The 19059-nt window shown below is 39.8% G+C and overlaps 1 protein-coding gene across 4 annotated transcripts in view; it reads right to left on the bottom strand.

Moving 5' to 3' along the window:
• The window catches only part of sema4c (sema domain, immunoglobulin domain (Ig), transmembrane domain (TM) and short cytoplasmic domain, (semaphorin) 4C), a 97485-nt gene that overhangs the window by 40745 nt on the left and 37681 nt on the right, over nucleotides 1-19059 (bottom strand). Inside the window, exon 1 of one of the 4 annotated variants that reach the window (XM_086031446.1) lies at nucleotides 5931-6064. The exons of the other annotated variants lie outside the window; for them this stretch is intronic. The gene's annotated coding sequence lies outside the window, so the exon portion shown is untranslated. Of the gene's footprint in view, nucleotides 1-5930; nucleotides 6065-19059 lie in introns of those variants that run through there. 4 annotated transcript variants of the gene reach the window in all.

Raw genomic sequence — 19059 nt, 5'->3', positions numbered from 1 at the left:
CAGTAGGCGGGGGACACCCCGAATTGGTTGCCAGCCAATCGCAGGGCACACAGAGACAAACAAACATCCGCGATGACAATCACACCTAGGGACAATTTAGAGTGTCCAATCAACTTACCACGCATGTTTTTGGAATGTGGGAGGAAACCGGAAAACCGGAGAAAACCCACGCAGGCACGGGGAGAACATGCAAACTCCACACAGGGAGGCCGGAGCCGGGATGGAACCCACGACCTCTGAACTGTGAGGCGGACGTGCTAACCAGTCGACCACCGTGCCGCCCGCTATCCCAAAACCTCAGCACATAAACCCAAACACAATGTAGTTTGGGAGGGCCAAAAACATATCTTTGTGAATGATTGATCACGCTCCAGAGATCAAGAAAATTCGAGCAAAACAATGAATCCATCACCAAATACACCCAGTGGCAACAGTCACTCTCTATTTAAGATATGTGAGTGAATGTAGTGAGCTCTTTAGGTCGGTCATTCTTTCACAAGGGTTTGTAAAAGTTGACTGGCCGGCTAAGTACGCCTGTGGAAGTGAGACTCAATGAAACTCCCAAATTGAATTATTAGGAGGTGTGACCCCAAACCACTATAAATGACATCAATATAAAGATCTCCTTGCAGAGGGTTGTTTTAGGTTGTGAATTCACTCATTCTTACAACATCCTTAAAGGGAAGTTAAGTCAAAGATTTTCTTAACAACAATACGTTTAAAAATCTAAACACGGTATCCTGATTAATTTGTGGGATATGAATTAAGCAACAACCACTCGTTTTTATTCATCTCACGGGGCGGCCATTTTGCCACATGCTGTTGACTGAAAATGACACCACAGTTGATCAACGCTCAAGTAATGACCAATCACAGCTCACCTGTTTTATGTCTGTGGTCACATGACATTTCGCAAGCTGAGCTGTGATTGGTCGTGAGTAACTGTCATTTTCTGTCAGTCGACAGCAAGTGGCAAAATCACCGTTCCCAGAAATGGACAAAAATGAGTGGATTTTGCTGCTTCATTCATATTTCACAAACACAATGTTAATCAAAAGGCCGTGTTTACACTACTGGGCCCACATAGAACATATTTTTGTAAAGAAAATTTTTGAGTTGACTTCCACTTTAGACATTACACCATCTGTTAGTTTCCAATCTGTATCTGTTATCATTTTGAGCAAAATGGGTTTCATTCATGTAAACTGGTGGTTTCTATTGACCTTTCACAGTCAGCACAAAATGGAAAACTGTTACTAACTGAATGCAAAGCACTTTAGTATTTATGTAGAACAGTTTTGCGTATTACTACCTTATCCCTATCTAACCTAACAAATGCACAGTATATGACATTTCCATCCTAGCAAACAAATGCGGTTGATTTGGTTGACGGTGGTGCTGGCAAATGAAATTTTGGAGATACGTGTGTGTGTGTGTGTGTAAGTTGGCATGCTATTGTGTGCACAAATCAAAACTAAATGATTGTTATTGATTCTATGTTTAGGAAGAAAATGAGAGGGTAAGACCCCCAACCCCAGTCCCCACGCCAGGTCAGATGATGGTGACGTGCTGTGAAATGACCATTCTCAAATGCTACATTTGCGTGAAATCGGCAACTCTCGGAATGCACACCACTGGCTTTATTGGATCGATGCTGGAGGCCTTAGCGGGCAGCCAAAGCTTGAGCCAAGAAGACATTTTAAATGGGGGTTGGACGTAGTGAAGTTGGAGGGAGTGTTGGCCAGATAAAAAAAAGAGATGAAAAATGGGGGAGCTATATAAAAATCGCAGATTTAGATATGTTGCTAGAGGAATTTTCCCTCTTTCTATAACTATTCAAAAGGGTAACATAGTGAAGTGGGTATCCTGAAGGCTGGATTAGTAAAGAGGCAGTGCAAAGGCGGTGCAAAATTCCAATGAAGCAGTCTACATTTTACATCTACATCAAATCATCATAACATTTTGGAATATAATAGTTCTAATAATAAGGGATTAGTTGGAAAAAATCTAACTTTACTTTGGTACTTACTATCATTTTGAGGACATGGTTTGTTTCCCATTTTGCACAATAAGATAACAAAATTCCGAACCAAAATTGCTTATCTTTTGTGTAAACAGGAACGGATTTCATTTCAGAACTCCGCACATGACTGCAGTGAATTCTCTATCGAATGATTCTGTGTACAAAAAAAATAGCTATAAAATTAATTACAGATAACTGTTCAATTATAACAGACTGAGATCTCTAGGGGCGGTGGCAGGATCAATAGTTATCCTTAAGTGGCCTTTCATAATTGCACCCATCCGTACTACAAACAAACAAAGGGATAGACAAACGCACGGGGCACCCCAAAGCGTATAATGGACTACACTTCTAATTGTAATGCTGCTTTGTTGATGCTTCTCACTGCAGAAGGGGAATATTTTATGGCGATTAAAAAGAGTATTTTAACAAGATTCTGTGTGGATGTTACTGACTACTTGAATCTCAATACCAATGTATTATTAAAATTGCATCATTTGTCATTTAGTTGCAACTGGAGAACTTTACAATTTCATTTCTTTGCGTCAAGTCTACTTTTATGATCTCTCATGATACTATAGCTAATGACATACATCCCATGTCTCCGCTGACGACCACATTAATGCAATTGCATTGTGTCTCCACGCTGCCTGCCTGTATGAGGTCCTGCAGTGTCACCTCATTCAAATCATCTTTTCGAGGCTGGTACTGGTGTTGAGGCGGCTTTAGCTAATGAGCTGCGACATGGCAGCCTAAATAATATCAGGCACTACTCCACAATAAGAGAGCTCATTAAAACATCTACAGAAATAGGCCACATGGTCTGATTAGGTTTCTGAGAGCGTGTGTGTTTGGGGTGTACTTGCAGACACACACACGCACACCCCCACACACGCAAGCACGTACTTGAGGTAAGATGACTTAAGGGAGAAGCAAAGTGGGGGAGTTTCTTCAATGTGGGGGTGGATGTAAGGGGAAAAAAAGATGAGGGAGGTTTTCAACTTCATTCTTCAAGTGTCCTTTTTCTTTGAGTGTAAGTCTGTTTTACACTGCCCTCCACCTCACCTTTATTTTATCCATGTGTTTTCCTGACAGCCGTTTCCTTCCCCTCCTCCTGCAACACACTCCCAGCTGATTGCCTAGCCAATGTCTGACTTTAACTCACAACCTCTGACCTCTCCGCGGGTTGCAGTGCTGGTCTACATCTATCGCACAGTGTAATGTCCATTAACCCATGAATGCACACGCGTACACACGCACGCACACACCCCCACACACACCCCCACCCACACCCACACCCACATACACACTAAACGGCGACTCCCACCCTCTTCCTTCCTCTCTCGCCTCCCCGCAAAACAAACACTTCATCTAGCATCAGCTCTCTTCCTTCCTTCCTTCCTGCTACCCCTTCCGCTCCTAGCCAGACATCTTTTGCTGCTTTTCCAGCATTAAAATGCACTAGGGATAGGCAAGTGCCGAGACCAAGTATCAGTATTGGGGCGTTCACAGCCTCATTTCCAGAGCTGACCGACGGCCGTTTAAAAATAGAGGCGGACCGGCCTATTTTTTTCCCCCCAGGAAAAATGATGGATGACGGATGCTCAATTTTTAGTAAAATGCCAAGCTCTGCCGGCACCTGTACCGTACCGTGATTTTTCAGCCGATAACCAAGACATCCGACTTCGTTTTGACATGTCCGAAACGAAGGTTCCCTCGGTCTTCCACCAAGCAGGAAACCTATAAAAACGTAACCGTTTAACCATTGTTAGATTTTCTTCCTTTGCGATCGTGGGTGGCAATGCTGCACCCCCTAACACAGCAACGGTTCACCAAGTTTATATGTTTCGGCCGTCTAAATCAAACGAGAAACACAGGGAGTTCGACTTGCATGTAACAACAGTAGTCACATCGCCTCCAGTGCACTCCCAATGTACTACCCCGGTGGTGACGTCAGCGATGACGCGCCATGCACGGGCCGTATTTTTTAACATAGATAGGTGCGGCTTATATAAAGATGCGGCGTATAACAGGTTTTTTTTTTTCATCTTTTTTTTTTTTTTGTTTGTTTTTTTCAAAGGTTGGATGCGGCTTACATAAAAGTGCGCCTTATAGTTCGGAAAATACGGTATGTACACACATTGACATGTATACATTATGTGTATATAAACATATAAATGCAGGCATTGATCTCATTAAAAAAAACAAAAAACAATCCTTCTTGCTATTTCTGTGTCCAAAACTATACAGCTGCATATCTGACCATGAAAATGATCATAACCTGCTCAATGCTGCATCACAGTAGATGTCACACAAATGGCTTGATAAACCTCTGTGCACATTTTCTGCTTGTGATGTTGCAAAAGAATAAATAAATGGAAACTAGTGTTCTTAAGGGGTCACTGATAGTGTAGTGGTTATACATGCCTGAGTTGTGTGCGGGCAGCGTGGGATCGATTCCCGCTCAGTGACAGTGTCTATGTGTGCCCTGAAACTGGCTGGCAACCAGTTCAGGGTGTAGTCTGCCTTCGCCCATTGACGGCTGGGATAGGCTCCAGCAACTACCCGCGACCCTGTATAGGATAAGCGGTTTGGAAGATGACATGACATAGTGTTCTTAAAGTTTAATTTGCATGTAGTCTATAAAATATAAATTGTCACCTATAGAAAGAAACCTGTAATATATTTATCTCACTCTCCCACAGGCCCACAAACACATGCATATCCTAACGCTTTTGGGTCATTTGAAAAAAATCTAAACAACATCAAGGAACATAGTCATCAAGCATGTGAAATTCAAAATAGCACATTCTCAAATCTACAAAAAAGAATGTGCAAACGAAGTAGCAAATCATAATGTATCAATTAAAAAAACTAAATGAATGGAAACCTGTTAAAGTAATGAGAAATATGTATCATACATACAGTAGATGTCACCAAAACATCCATAACGAGAAAAACTCTTGCTGAGTGAAGAGCAGCTACAGACATCTGTTTTTTGCTATAGAGTTCTTCAGGATATGTCGCTCAAAACACAATCTCGTAAAGAATGATTCATTGCCTTATGGTAATTTGTGACCCAAGTTCATTACAGTTTCATTTTTGTTACCCCAACGGTTATTATAACTGTTGACTGTTAGTAAAACTCACCATTGGAGCCTAGAGAGAAGATGCAAAATAATTTCAACAATTCGTTTTTTTTTTCCTCAGTTGAAATATTTAGATCACAACTTGGCTTTTAGAACACACCGAACTTTCTCAACAACATCCAAAAATGATTTCAATCCCAGCATCCGCATATTCTGCCTGGCAGGTTTAGCTGTATGTCTGGAATACTAATGCAGAAGTGTACAGTTGAGTCAGCTGATCTGGGTTCAACTCCAGAGCAAAACGACTTTGGATTCAGAGTGAAAAAAATAAAAAGATCACGTTACAGTACTCTGCAAAATTGATGATGTGAGATGTGAAGTGAGAAATGTCAACAAGGACTTTATTACTCCTTCCGACTTCTATACTGTGGGAAAATAAGAGGTGCTTTATAGAGCATTTACTCAAACGCCATCTTAAGAGAATACAATACAATTTTATTTATACAGCGCATTTCATAACAAAGGAAATAACACTGATGAGAGCGAATGCTGCACGTTCATGCGCTGTCACAAGTGCTTTGTTCATATTATGCTAAGTAGTGATTTTGAAGTTTACCTTCAGAATAAGCATTTGTCCAGTGTGACCACTACAAGATGACTATACGCACCGTAACACGTGAACGTAAGATGTGAAGGATGTAGTTACTGTTGTTGGCTTGTGCATAATCATCGATAACACCTGCGCAGATACGCACGCCGTTGCACATACGTGTTCAACAGAGTGAAATACAGTCCGTAATAGAAAGTAATAAACATACCGCTCTTTGTTGCAGTTGATGGTGGGCGTCAAGGAACGAGACAATTTTTCCCTGGCCTGATGCGCTCTACTCCCCCACGACGACGTTATCGTTTATTGGTACGTTTATATCAAAGACAACAGTTGAACCGTTTGAATCATGTCATCATCGTGCGTTGTGTTTGTGGATCATCAGAGAAGTTCTGCTCTGCATTTCCCGATTACTTGTTTCACAACCTTTATACTTCTTGGGACCATCTGTTATTATGATTATGATTATGATTATGATGATGATGATTATTATTATTATGTACGAATGCCGTAACGCAAATTTAAAAGGTGGATCATGTGGGCAGCTGTATTATGTTGATTCTTCAGATTTGTATTTTTTATTTCCACTTTGAAAGGAGTAAATACTGAGGGAACTTGAAAGCGTCATTGCAGCCACAATGGGCGCTGCTAGACACACCCAAATGTAGTGTCCATATTTGAAATAAAAGTAAAATATTGCATATAAAACACGTATTGTTCAAAACAATAAAGAAGGTAAACATATTTGACTACATTTTAGATATTAATATATTATGAGAAACACATTTGAATCATTCATTAAGGATGTCTTTATTTTGGATAACAGACTGCATGAGTAAGCCTAAAATAACATTAATTAGCGACTATATCTCACTGTGAATACAGGTGGAAACTCATGCAGTAAATTCCAACCAGTGCACCGTGGCACCCTTGTGTGCTGTGCAAGATGAAGGGATCATTAGGGCACACAGGTGATTGGTAGTAACGGGAAATTAGTGCATATTTCAATGCCAGAGAGATAAAATGACCGGCAGCAAAATTAAATGCTTCTTTCATTAAATAAGTGGTGTTGAAAATAGATGAAGAGTTTGTTGGTGGTCAACAGGGTGTTAATCTATCAATGATTGATAGTCAAAGTTTTGATCAGCAACCCAATGAGTAGACACATATGAATAAAATGTCAGAAATGTTTGAAAATTAAATTCTCACCAGTCAGTGAGCCACCCGTTAATGTTCACGCACCAAAGCACATTTACTATATTTGCATATGATTACTCATTTTCTAAACAGCACAGAAGCATCCACCAATTCAAATGCTTTACAAGTAAATGCCACCAAGTTTCCAATTAAAGGATAACTTGTATTCACTTGCCAATCCAATTACCTCAAAGTGAAGCAAAACCTATCGGCCTTTGAAGACAACCCATTTCTACTTGATGAATGTCAGAGCACATATCCTATGGGACTGCTTGGTGCTGCAGTTACTGTCTCCCTGCAACCAGCTTTTATGGTTCCCCCTCGAGAAACTCCGTGGGCCTTCAAGGATTTTCTTCTTTCATCCCTCCTGTGGTTGATGCTTGCACGGACATTCTCTCTCCCATTCTCCGCCTTGTCTATGTCATGGTCGGCTGGTCAGGCGTGGCCAGCTTATGATTCTTTGATCTCCTCCATCATTGCCAGGGGCACCATCTGATTACAGATGAAATGGATCTGATTTGGGCTCTGACCACAGGCCAAACACCTGTTCAGACTTGACAAATGATAAAAAGGAGTTTACAAGCGGGATGAAACCTGTGAGGCTGACCGTCCCTATAAATGAACAGTAGGCCATCTCTGTTTATGATATTGAAGTACATCTTATTTATAATCTGTGCTGCAGTAAAGGGTGCACTTCTATCATGTTCCAAAATAAAATCTTCCTATGTCACTGTAAACCCAAATTCATTTATTCATTTCATTTACATTGAATTTGATCAGTAAAGATTTTCAGCAGATATTAGAGCTAAATATCATGTACTAAAATATAAATGTGGCTGGTGAGTCGAGAGGTGTAGCTGGCTCAAACTGTCAATTGAACAGTAACAGTAATGTACTAAACAGTGTATTGTCATGATAATACAACATACAAGCTGTACAATATGCTCTAAAGAAAGGATGGGACACTGAAATGACGGAGGGGGCGACTGGGAGCGGCATTGGACCATGCAGAGCATAACCTCAAGCATGACAAAAACTTAAAATATGGACAAAATACGTGCATATGTGCAAAATACAGAGTCTTAATATATTTCATTTTTCATAATACATTTCTCAATGCATGCATAAAATATCCACTATTCAACAACACAAGGCTAGAAGCAAACAAAAACAAAACCGCATACTGTGATTTTTTTTTTCCAGTCCAAAGGGCTCTTGCATAAGAATTACCATTCAAGGATGGCACAAAACTGCTGAACAGCCCACCAACATTAAGTGCAATAGCTCAATTTGAGCATTGTTTTTCACAAAAATAAATTCACACAAAATTGTAATATTCTCGAGGTACTATTTTATTTTTTTACTATATAAAAAATATCAGGCCTACTCATGCTGTAGTATAGGACAATATAAGACCCCGCAAGCGCAACAATGCCATGTCTGCCTTCTAATGGTGAACAGTAACATAACAACTTAAAATATACAGTAGAATCCCGCTATTGAAGAGGGATAGGGACCGGGCCGGCCTGCGAATAGCAAAAATCTGATTGGCAAAGCACTCAATTCACAAAGCATGTATCAAGGAAATGTTAAGTAAACCATGTGGCAGTTCCAAATCATACATTTGATTTATCCACAGGGCTTAAGTGAGCTCTGTCGATAAATTAAAGATTTTACTTTTGTGGATCATGCAATTTAGAGGCAGCTATAATTAGGAAGTCCACCTTCTCAACACTGTCCCTTTGACTTTTTCAGCTGTTTGCATGTGTTTTTATTTATTTTGTTGTAAGTATTTTATTTTTAATCGCTTACATTTTATATTTGATCTGTAGTATGAACAGCACTTTATTACAAGTGTGATTTTTTTTTTAAGTGCTTTATAAGTTAAGTTGAGTTTATTAATAAGTGCGAGTCATCATCAGTCATTACAGAGCTTGATCCAGCGCTGCAGACCAAGTCGTCAATCCAAAACTGTTGCTAATGTGGTTGGTGTTTGGGTTTGTTTTTTTCCGAGTGACAAGTGAAAATGACGTCAAAGTGTGAAACTATTCTAGGCTGTTTGTGCAGCACTGATCACTGTAGCAACTGTTTCAAGCAAAAACCTCCGAACTGTGTATATCTGTACTGTGATTAGTGCACTGTATGCTCTCTGTCTAACAACTTAAAAGCTGACAGGCAATGTCAGCAATTAGCTTGTGAACATAAAGAGTCACATATTTCCCTCTGGAGTTTGCACGAACCAGAAGAGAGTAACGAGGAGAGTGGATAATAGTCTTGGATTCCTCTGAGTGACAGGAATTCAAATCCAAGAGAATGCAAAAGCCTGTCTGTGTCAATTGGACAGGCAACAAGACTGCTGTTTACTAACTTTATGAGGCGATAGTATGTCACTGTTATGTGCTCAGTGTTTTGCACCACTTCAAATGGCCCAGAAAATCAATTAATGCAAGTTTAACAAACTTCAATCAATGAAAGGCATTCTTTTCCCCTAGTTTCAGTTTGAGTGAAGACATTTTAGTGTTCATGGACAGCTTTAATCAATGGATCTCATCTATTTTGCTGGAGGTCCATTTTCTCCAATCACTGCGGCAACTAATCTCACTCAGAGTATCTCCCAGGTCCCTCTGCTGGAAAGTGCTGATCAGGATCTTATAGAAGCCTCTCTCTTGTGCAGAGATTGAACAATATTGCTTTAAAAGTAAGTGCACCATCAAGCTGCCTCCCTTGTTAATACACAACTTGTAAAGAGCAAAATGCCACCTCAGCATGTGATTTGTGCAGCGTTCTATATCAGGGATATGTGTTCATACCTCGATAATTGTCTTAGCACTGAGTTGTGCCTTTTCAACATTTTATGTAGACTACTACACTAAACAGAAACACAATTTGAAGGGTTTGTATTAAAAAGGGTTGACTTCACTGAGCTATACTAACTGTATATTGATCTATAGTCAAAATCAGTAGATATTACAAATTTGGCTGTTCTTTCGGATATTGATAGCACAGGCATTTGCGAGGTCATACAAATATTTTATTTGTCACCGCTAGATACAGTATCTTGAGTTTTGTTTCGGTTGTAAAGAAAAAGGTTATCTGATTTGATTCATACATTTAAGAATCTGTGGGAAAAGGAGCAAAAACATTATTGCACAATACCAAAGAACTGTCCTATGTCCCTGACAAAGTATGTGCCTGCCACTGTCATCCCTTTTCTCTGCTCGACCTTGTGCTTGACAGTCCGACCACGTTGTTGATGAGCACACGTGAGTGCAGTGGGAGGAGGTAACACCCCCGTACACTCAACCTGCCAGCACCGAGTGTAGGCCCCAGGGATGCTGGGCTGGAGTAGCGCTTTACCCTCAGCATCAATGCACATTTATCTATAGACCATATGTGCTTGTATGAGCCTATGCTCCTGATGCAGTTACGGGTCATTCAACCTTATATGATGCAACGGTATGGTTAAAGCCGACACGTGTACCGGTCAAATATATCTCTCATCACATGTATGGATCATATACTGTAGACACACACACAATTTATCAAGGTTGAACTAGATTCCTTAATTCCCCCTCAATCCTAATTGGTCATCATAGATGTTTTGTACAGTATAATTTTATCTTCAACAGTGAAAGTTGTCCCAATATATTGGTCATTTTATTGAATGTTACCAAGTGCTTCTCATGCACCAACGCACTAATGAAATCACTCCCTCCAGGCCAGGTTTAGACAAACAAAAGAAAATTCCCTCTCCATTGTATTTCAGCGCTCACCGAATTGTATTCTCGACTGGATGTTTTAGTGCTGTAATCATCCCTGAATTATATAAACTGCTATATTGATGCCTGTAGGCAGCCAAAGTACTGCCTCAATATGGAACAACTGTAGGGTATGAATACAAAACACATCCACGGCCTGTCCTTCTCTCTGGCCCTCTATGCATTCTGTCTTAGCTGATCTCCTTGGGATAATTGTTCAGTAGTGCACTTTTAGTTTCACTCTAGCTTTCCCTGTCCTCAACACTCCCTTAGCTTCTTTCTTCGAGCGTTTGCTTTCACAAGTGTTCAAGAGATCATGCCGAGTCCGGGAGCCAAGGATCCCAGTAAGGTGCCTTTGGGCAGAAAGGTTACACCTAGCTGGACTCCTACAGAAAAGACGGAAATACACGTCAGCAACAGGCTGCCATTAAACGGGACTCAAAGAGAATGAGTCCCTCTGTCATCATTTTTTTTTATAGTGTTTCCGTCATTGCCAAATTACAGTTCGTCACCGCTATATTACGACCAACAGATCTACTACTGTGAATGCAACAGGGGCGGGGTGGCCCTCGGGTATCTAGGGAAAATTTGTGCATTTTCCACTGACGGATGAAAACCCACTTACATCAGTGCTTTTTTTTTTTCAAGTTTGTCGTCGTTTTTCAGCAAAACGGGCGTCCGTCTTCCGTCAGTATGGATGAAATGCCCACCTCTGCAAATCAGTATTATTTAAAAATTAAAAATTCAATTCTGTAATGATTGATTATAGCATGGCTACAAGAAAATCGTCAATGTTATTTTATATATTTTGGAAAGTGTGGGCAGTAGGGCTGACCATGTTTTGAGCTGAATTTTTTTTTGCGGAACCCTACCATAGGCATACTTTTAAAAAATAATGCAATGTCAACAACAGACTTGACGATGCCTGTAGTAAACCTCACCATTAATTATTTGTGAATTACTTTTACAGGACAGTACATTGGCCTATTTGCATGTTTGAGATCAAATTAGCCTAAGATAGAAAGTGTTGACATGTTTAATGATTTGGTAGTTTCTTCAGTTTCTGTCACAAAAATGTTGGAGATGTGGTGAAGGTTACAAGGAAATGCATTCAACTAAACATAAATGATCATCATTCAAATAGAATTTTGAACAGCTGTGTGAGAGTCTACATTTTACCTCCCTCCTCCCCCCCAAAAATCATGACAAAAACTTGATGTTTTTTTTCACTCGGACCAGAGTCACTTCATCTGCTGTGGATGTCTGTATTGCTGGTGATGATATCATTCATCATTAATTTAAAAGAACATCTACAGTAATTAATCACTTGCATGCAGCGTCCACGCTTGTAATTAAAAATACATAAACACAGATATACTGTAGCTAGAACAGACTTTAAATTACAAGTTTTGTTTGACTGTCGTAATTTGAAAGCACTTCAAGACTAAAACTGTAAACGAAACACTCACTTACAATTTCACTTCAAAATACACTGCTGACTCAACAAATTCGGAAGCTGCCCTTCAGCAAGGCACTTTGAAGAACTAACGAAAGTTGTGAAAAGTCAGCAGTTTGGTTATGTTGGGCAGAAAAGATGCAAACAATACAATGCAGGTCAATATAGAGGAAATGCATGCATATTCAGCAAGTCTTTTCTTTTATAAATAAAGGCTACTGGATTGATATAAACACGTACGAATGGCTGTAGCAGGCACTGCAGAGATATGTCGTGGCGTGCTTTGATGTTGAAACCGAGGGTCTATTAGAGCTTGACTGGGTCCATTATGGGGGTGAAGGGCGATAGGTGAACCGCAAGCAGCTCTCCTCCAGACTCAGCTTTACATTAACCACTACCTGCTCTCTTGAACACACAAAACAATCGATAGCAATGTGGTGGTAGTGGAGGAGTGTCTGGGATGGACAGGAAAATATGAGGGAAAAGTGTTGCAGGTTTACGGGAAGATAAGCTGGGATCGATAGTGAGACAAGGACTTCTGCTACAGGGGGAAAGAGGATGGAAGAGTGCCAAACAGTCAGTTTACACTTGCCTACATCATCAAACTTCATGCATGGAAATCTGTGCGGTGTACGTAAAAGGGCACTTTGGTTGGCATGTTTTTTCAGTGACTGTGAACGCCTTTTTCAAGTGTTGAAACTGGGGCTGTGTACGAATTGATGGTGACTCGAATGGGGAAGCTATCATCGGCCGCTAAAAACAAACGCCGAATCTGAATTTTTTGATTTGAGTCAGAACAGGTCACGCCAGCAAACGTTAACCGGTGCGCACAGTAGCTTAAAGTGTAATCTATCCCTTTCCTTCCCTCTCCCCCACCTTCTCGCATCCTCTCTCTAGTTTTTTTCACGACCGCCCCAAATCATAAAAAAACACAGAACTTGTGATGGTTGCTGTGAAAGCGTGCTGCGTTCAAATGAGTACTGAGTTCAACTGGTAAACAGTCAATAAAGGCTAGCTAGGCAATATATCAATGCCTTTGTTCACTCGCTGTTGGCTTCGCTTGCCATCCTAGACAGGGAAACGAAATATGTTCATTCCTGGACATTCAGTGTTTCTGTAGGCTGACACGTCAGTGTACACTCTGATAACTTTTCAAAGAAGTGAATATGAGGCTTGGAAAAGCGCTTTGGACAACATATGGTGTAGATAAAGCTAGGATGACCAAACCTCCTCTTTTGCCTGGACATGTCTACTTTATTAAACCCCGTCCTTGCGCTCAGTTTTTTCTTTATTTGTTCATTTATAAATTCTTGAAAATGTCTGAGTTTAATTTGTTTTCACGGGACCAATTAGCATGTGTTTAATTTGACTGACGTATTGCACAACAAATAAGAGGTGGAGGGCTTTTTTTTTTTTTTTTTTTTTCATGAGCGGCGGAGTGCAACGTTACCATTGACAGTGGCGAGGGGACAACCCGAAACAGAAGACAAGTAGTGGCAGTGAGGACGAGTGCGTGTGGAGCATGGACTTATACATGAGTCCGTGGTCTGGAGTAAGTGCGCTCAATTACAAGCGAGCAAGTGCCACAGAAAAAATGTTTGCTTCTGGAATGGGATGGAATGAAGCGCCAGTTGAATTAGCAAGCAACAACATCCCTTTCACCGCTGAGGTTGAGTCACCAGGCTCTCATGTTGTGAAGTGGTGGGGGGGTGGATACTTACAATAAACAAACAATTAGTGGAACTGAGAGTTCAAGGTAAGCACGGTGAAGCTGCATTTAGCTGTTACGCTGCACGCAAATGGAGTAAGCTGCCAACAAAAGTGAAGTCAGCCCCAAGTGTAAATGCTTTTAAATCCAGGTTAAAAACTTTGCTTTTTTCTCATACCTTTGTCCTCTAGACAATTTTAAATCTTTCTTTTTAAATTCTTTTATATATTTTAGAAACCCACTTTTATTTCTTTACTTTTAAATGCTTTTAAAGTTTTCTGCTAATGTGCTTAAATGTTGTAGTTTTGTCGGTTGCTTTTGTTTTCTCTACTTTGCTTTTGAAATGTTGTTAGCTGTTGTGTTTGTAAATGCTTGTGGGTGTGTCTTTGCTTGTGTGAAGCACATTGAGTTGCCTTGTTTATAAAATGTGCTATATAAATAAAACTGCCTGGCCTTGCCTTACAATAAGCAGGAATGTAGCGTTTATATTGTTGTTTTCATGTAAGTGTAACATTTACTTTATCATTTTTATTTCAAATGATCAATTTATTCTTATTTTGTTTTTTGTGATTTAATATTTTGTCATTTTCTGTGGAATCTATGATCTAGCACTGTTAAGCATGACACTATGAAGTTGGAAAATAGGACTGAGTGATACAGCTGAAAATGTATCACAATGTATTATTATTTAACATCAGCCACTGAAGATAAATACAGATTTTACTGTTTACCTATTTAAAATACAAAAAAATGGACTAAAGATAAATACAATAAAATACAACCATCCAGAGGAAAAATACCACCAGGTCAGTATAGCAGTCTGTATAACACATACAAGTGAAAGCACTATGATGCCTTTGCAGAGTGCATCAGACAGAAAAAAATAAGAATAATTAATGCTACACAGATGACGCTACACTAATGTAGCGTCCTAGACAATACAACATTTGCCTTTCTATCTCGTTATCCTTGCATCACTCTCCAGGCATGACTAATCAGCCTATGCTTAATTCCAACTGTTACATTGGTGTAACAGTTAGATTAAGCATACATGTGTTAGTCATGGAGTGCGGGGATGACATGCAAAAGAGACAGCTATTACTATTATGCTGGTCACTTGCGAGCTGAGTCCAATAAACGGAGTCGGTGCAGTGTACATGTATAATGGATTCCAGATTGTGCTGTGCAAAGGTGTGTTAGTCAAACCTCACTCCTTGAGCAAGAGATAGCGGAAGCCTGTGGGCACTCGACTCTCAACCGGGAGGATGGTGGTACATTTGGTTTGCGCCTCGGGCAGGACCACCGTCATAAATACGCTCTTTTTGAGTTACGCCCTACGCTACCATTGTATGAAAAATGAATGAAGATTGTGAAACTGCAGCTACGCTACTACATCACCCCCAAATAGCGGTTACGGCACTGCTAGAGGAGCATGGATGTAAACAACATTGTACATTGCACAACGTTACAAAATACAAACAACAGTGCACAATCTTGAGAACTGCTCATACCACCAGATAGTTGGAATGGAATTTTTCACTGGATATTTGTGTTGAATTGTATTTGTATCATTTGTCTTTAATTGTTTTCCTTAAAAAAAAAAAAGGTGTCGCATATATAATTGGGTCAGAGAAAATTGCCACATCAGGATAATAAATTACCTATATATGGAAATAAAAATGAACAGCATTATGCGGAAACATATTTTTTATGATTATATATCTGCATAATGATAAGTGATCGTGCATTATTTGTATTGTATCCCTCACCCAATAGGAATTGATATGAGAATCCATAATGAATTGGATCTATAATCAGGTTTGATAATGGATTCAATTTAAATAACAGTATACATCAAACTAATAATACATTTTCAGGAATTCATATCCTTACTAAACAATATTTCCATTGTACCGTTCAAGCTCTTTTAACATAAAAAATAATCCTTTTCAATAACAGCTTAATAATAGCTTTTCAATTCAGTGTCAGTCAATTTACCGAGTTTTGCTTCTGTGCTCTCTGGAGGTGAAAAATGTAGATGAAAACAGGATCTATCTAAGCACCAACGTGAACAATACCAAGTCTGTCTGAAGGTTGGGTGACAGTTGTGCGCAGTGTGTGAATCTGATCTAAGCCATGCCTAAAATGCATGATTTTTTTGTGTTAATACAACCACTAGTGTTGCATGGGATACCGGTACCAGTACCGTACCGTGATTTTTCAGCTTCAAAAACGGCTTTAAATATCGGTATTTAAAAGAAAACAAAAAAAGACCGCGCAGCTCACCAACTCTGTCTTAAAGGCAAGTATACATACGCGTAAATCTGCAGCAGCCGCCTGTCTACCAGCCTATGAGAAATGCATTAAGTGGCACGCCTCCTTCTGCGTAAGAGGAAGATGGCCTCAAGCAGCGAATGAAGCGCCCGCTGCCACTTCGCTCGCTGCCACTCCGCTCCTCGTTGAAAAGGATGACGCGAAAAGTGCGATATGGAACTTATTCACGTACATGGCCGACAGCCATGGAAAGCCAATCAACATGGCAAAGCCCATCTGTGAGGCGAGCGTGGCTCGAGGTGGGAACGCTTCAAATCTGGCCAAGCACCTCGCTGACCAGCATCCAGCATTTTTCGCCAGTTTAAAGATCGACAGGCTGTGATACATTTCTAACACTTCGCTAAAAAAATAATTCGAGTGTGAATTATTTAGATCACAATTTGTATATTTTGACGAGACATTTGACTAGCTGGGAGCAGACCAGAGAAGAGTAGACGTACAGACGCTCTCAAAGCAACATTAAGTTGAGTCATTATCAATTAAATAAACATATTTGCTTGACTGTAACGGTGCAAATGTATTGTCAGTATCAACAATGGATGACATGAAAGGCAATCAAATAGGTCAAGAATATGGCATGTAATGTAAAAAATTGTAGTAAATAAGTATATATATGTACCTACATTGGCATGTATACATTATGCGTATATAAACATATAAATGCAGTCATTGATCTTATTTTTAAAAAATCCTTCTTAAAATGAGAATTGGCTAATTATGTGTCCAAAAAGCACAGAGGCTATACAGCTGGATATCTGGCCATGAAAATGCATATCTGCATTACAGTAGATGTCACACATATGGCACAATAAACCTCTGTCTGCTCGTGACGTTGAAAAAGAATAAATAAATGGGAACTTGTTTTCTTAAAGTTTAATACTAACGTAGTCTATAACATATAAATAATTAATAGAAAGAAACAGTGTAATATATTTATCTCACTCTCCCTCATGTGTGCAATCTTCACAAGTGTTTAACAATGTTTAAAATGTTATTTTCTTATCAAGCATATCCTAATACTATATTTTGAATTAATAACATGTTTTTAAAAAAATGGGAAGTTCTTTTGTCAGTTGTAATTTTGCTGCATTTTGCGAGGTACTGTTTCGGTACCGAGTAACTTTATGCAGGTATAGTATCGAAGTCAAAATTTTGGTGTCGTGACAGTAGTAGAAGCTGCCCTAGGATTAACTGGCAACCAGTCCAAAGTTTGCATAGCCTCTAGCCCAAAGTCACCTGGGATATGCTCCAGTTCACCCACGGCCCAAATGAGGACAAGCGCAATAAAATTGAAAGCAGAAAGTGTTGTATTGCATGTGTCTACAAGGTTGTGTCAGTATTGGGTTGTAACAAGATGTGTGAAAGGGTACGCTGTTAAGTGAAACATTTAATCTGCTTCTACCTGACAAGTGTCAGGCTGTTGTGATGTATATAACCTCCACCATCTTTCCTGCATTCCCTTCACCCTCCATTTCCTCCCTTATCTCATCTCCCTGTCACAGCCCCCTCCTTTCCCCTTTTCTCACCCCATCCAAGCCTGTTTTCCTCACTCAAGCTCTATGATGGCATCCTGTCAGAGAAAACCTGGACAACCAATATCCTCATAAACTGTGAAAGACAGAAAGACAGATACGCAATTATTAGAGTGGACGTGGAATAAGCGCATTGGGATTCAGAAAGAGGAAAACACGACAACTTTCGAGTAAAAATATGTGTTGCTGAATTATTACCTGAAGCTGTATTTCCCCTCACAGCTTCACTACCATATGTGCAATGCATTTGTGTTGCTTGTTTTTCAAGTGTGCCTTTACAGACACAATTAAGCACACCCTCATTTTTTTGCTCCTGGGCCTCAGCATTTTGTAGCTGGATAAAAATGACTTTTTTATTTGGAGTCACTTTACTAAAGTCCGCCGTATATCCAGGTTGCCCCATCAAGCTGACAACGCATTGTAAATAAGAGAGACATTCATCACAAGCATCACACATACACACGGCCATATCTCCTCACATCCAGTATGCTGCTATGACAAGGACATAGGTTTGGCGTCAGCATTGAAGGGGAATTGGGACTCGTAAATAATAAACAGACTCTCTTCTGGGGGTTGTGCCTATTTTATGCTGCAAACTGCCAGTGGCTCTCCAATACACTCAATAAGTGTCAATAAAGCAAACACCTATGTGTCTTGGGATTCAAAATATCAATGAATACTGTATTTCAGTCATAAAAATGTAATCACAGATCGGGGCGGAGCCAGAATGTGGCTAATGGGTGGGCCTGAATATTTCTCTCACTGAGCACAATCCTCCTCTCCCGACACATTGTATATTCAAATAAAATGACAAACCGAATAATATGAAGTTCAGATCTTCCTTAGACAACCACAATTATGCCATTCTTAATATTCAATAAAATAAAAAAACACAAATAACTTCATAATTTACTAAAAATGTAAAAGTCTTTTTTTTCATGAATCTCATTGGGTGGGCAGTCTGTCAATCGGGTGGGCCTGTGCACACCCAGGCCCACCCATGGCTCCGCCCCTGTCACACATACATAAAAAAAAAAAAAAAAATATTAAAAGCTGCAGATTGCATTTTACATCAACCAGTTGGTGTCCTGGAGTTTTGTTAAAATTAGCACACTGACAGCCAAGAAGCTGCCTACTTGCTGGGGAACACCTTTCACTGAAGAATTCTCATTACTATTGTTAAGTGAGATATTGGATTATTTGTGTTATATGGCACTGGATAATAATAACACTAACATGACCATTTTGTCGTATAAAACAAATAGCAGACAGCATAGTCGATTTCTGAGTTTTGGGTGTTCGAATCCCGTTTGCATGTTGTCCCTGTGCTTGTGTGGGTTTTTCTGAGACTACTC

The sequence above is a fragment of the Filicampus tigris genome, chromosome 5, assembly GCF_054856515.1.
Source record: "Filicampus tigris isolate MCC_2025a chromosome 5, RoL_Ftig_1.0, whole genome shotgun sequence".
In the NCBI taxonomy this organism is placed as follows: Eukaryota; Metazoa; Chordata; class Actinopteri; order Syngnathiformes; family Syngnathidae; genus Filicampus; species Filicampus tigris.
Note: the sequence above shows the minus strand (reverse complement) of the source record. Positions and strands in the feature narration are given on the sequence as shown.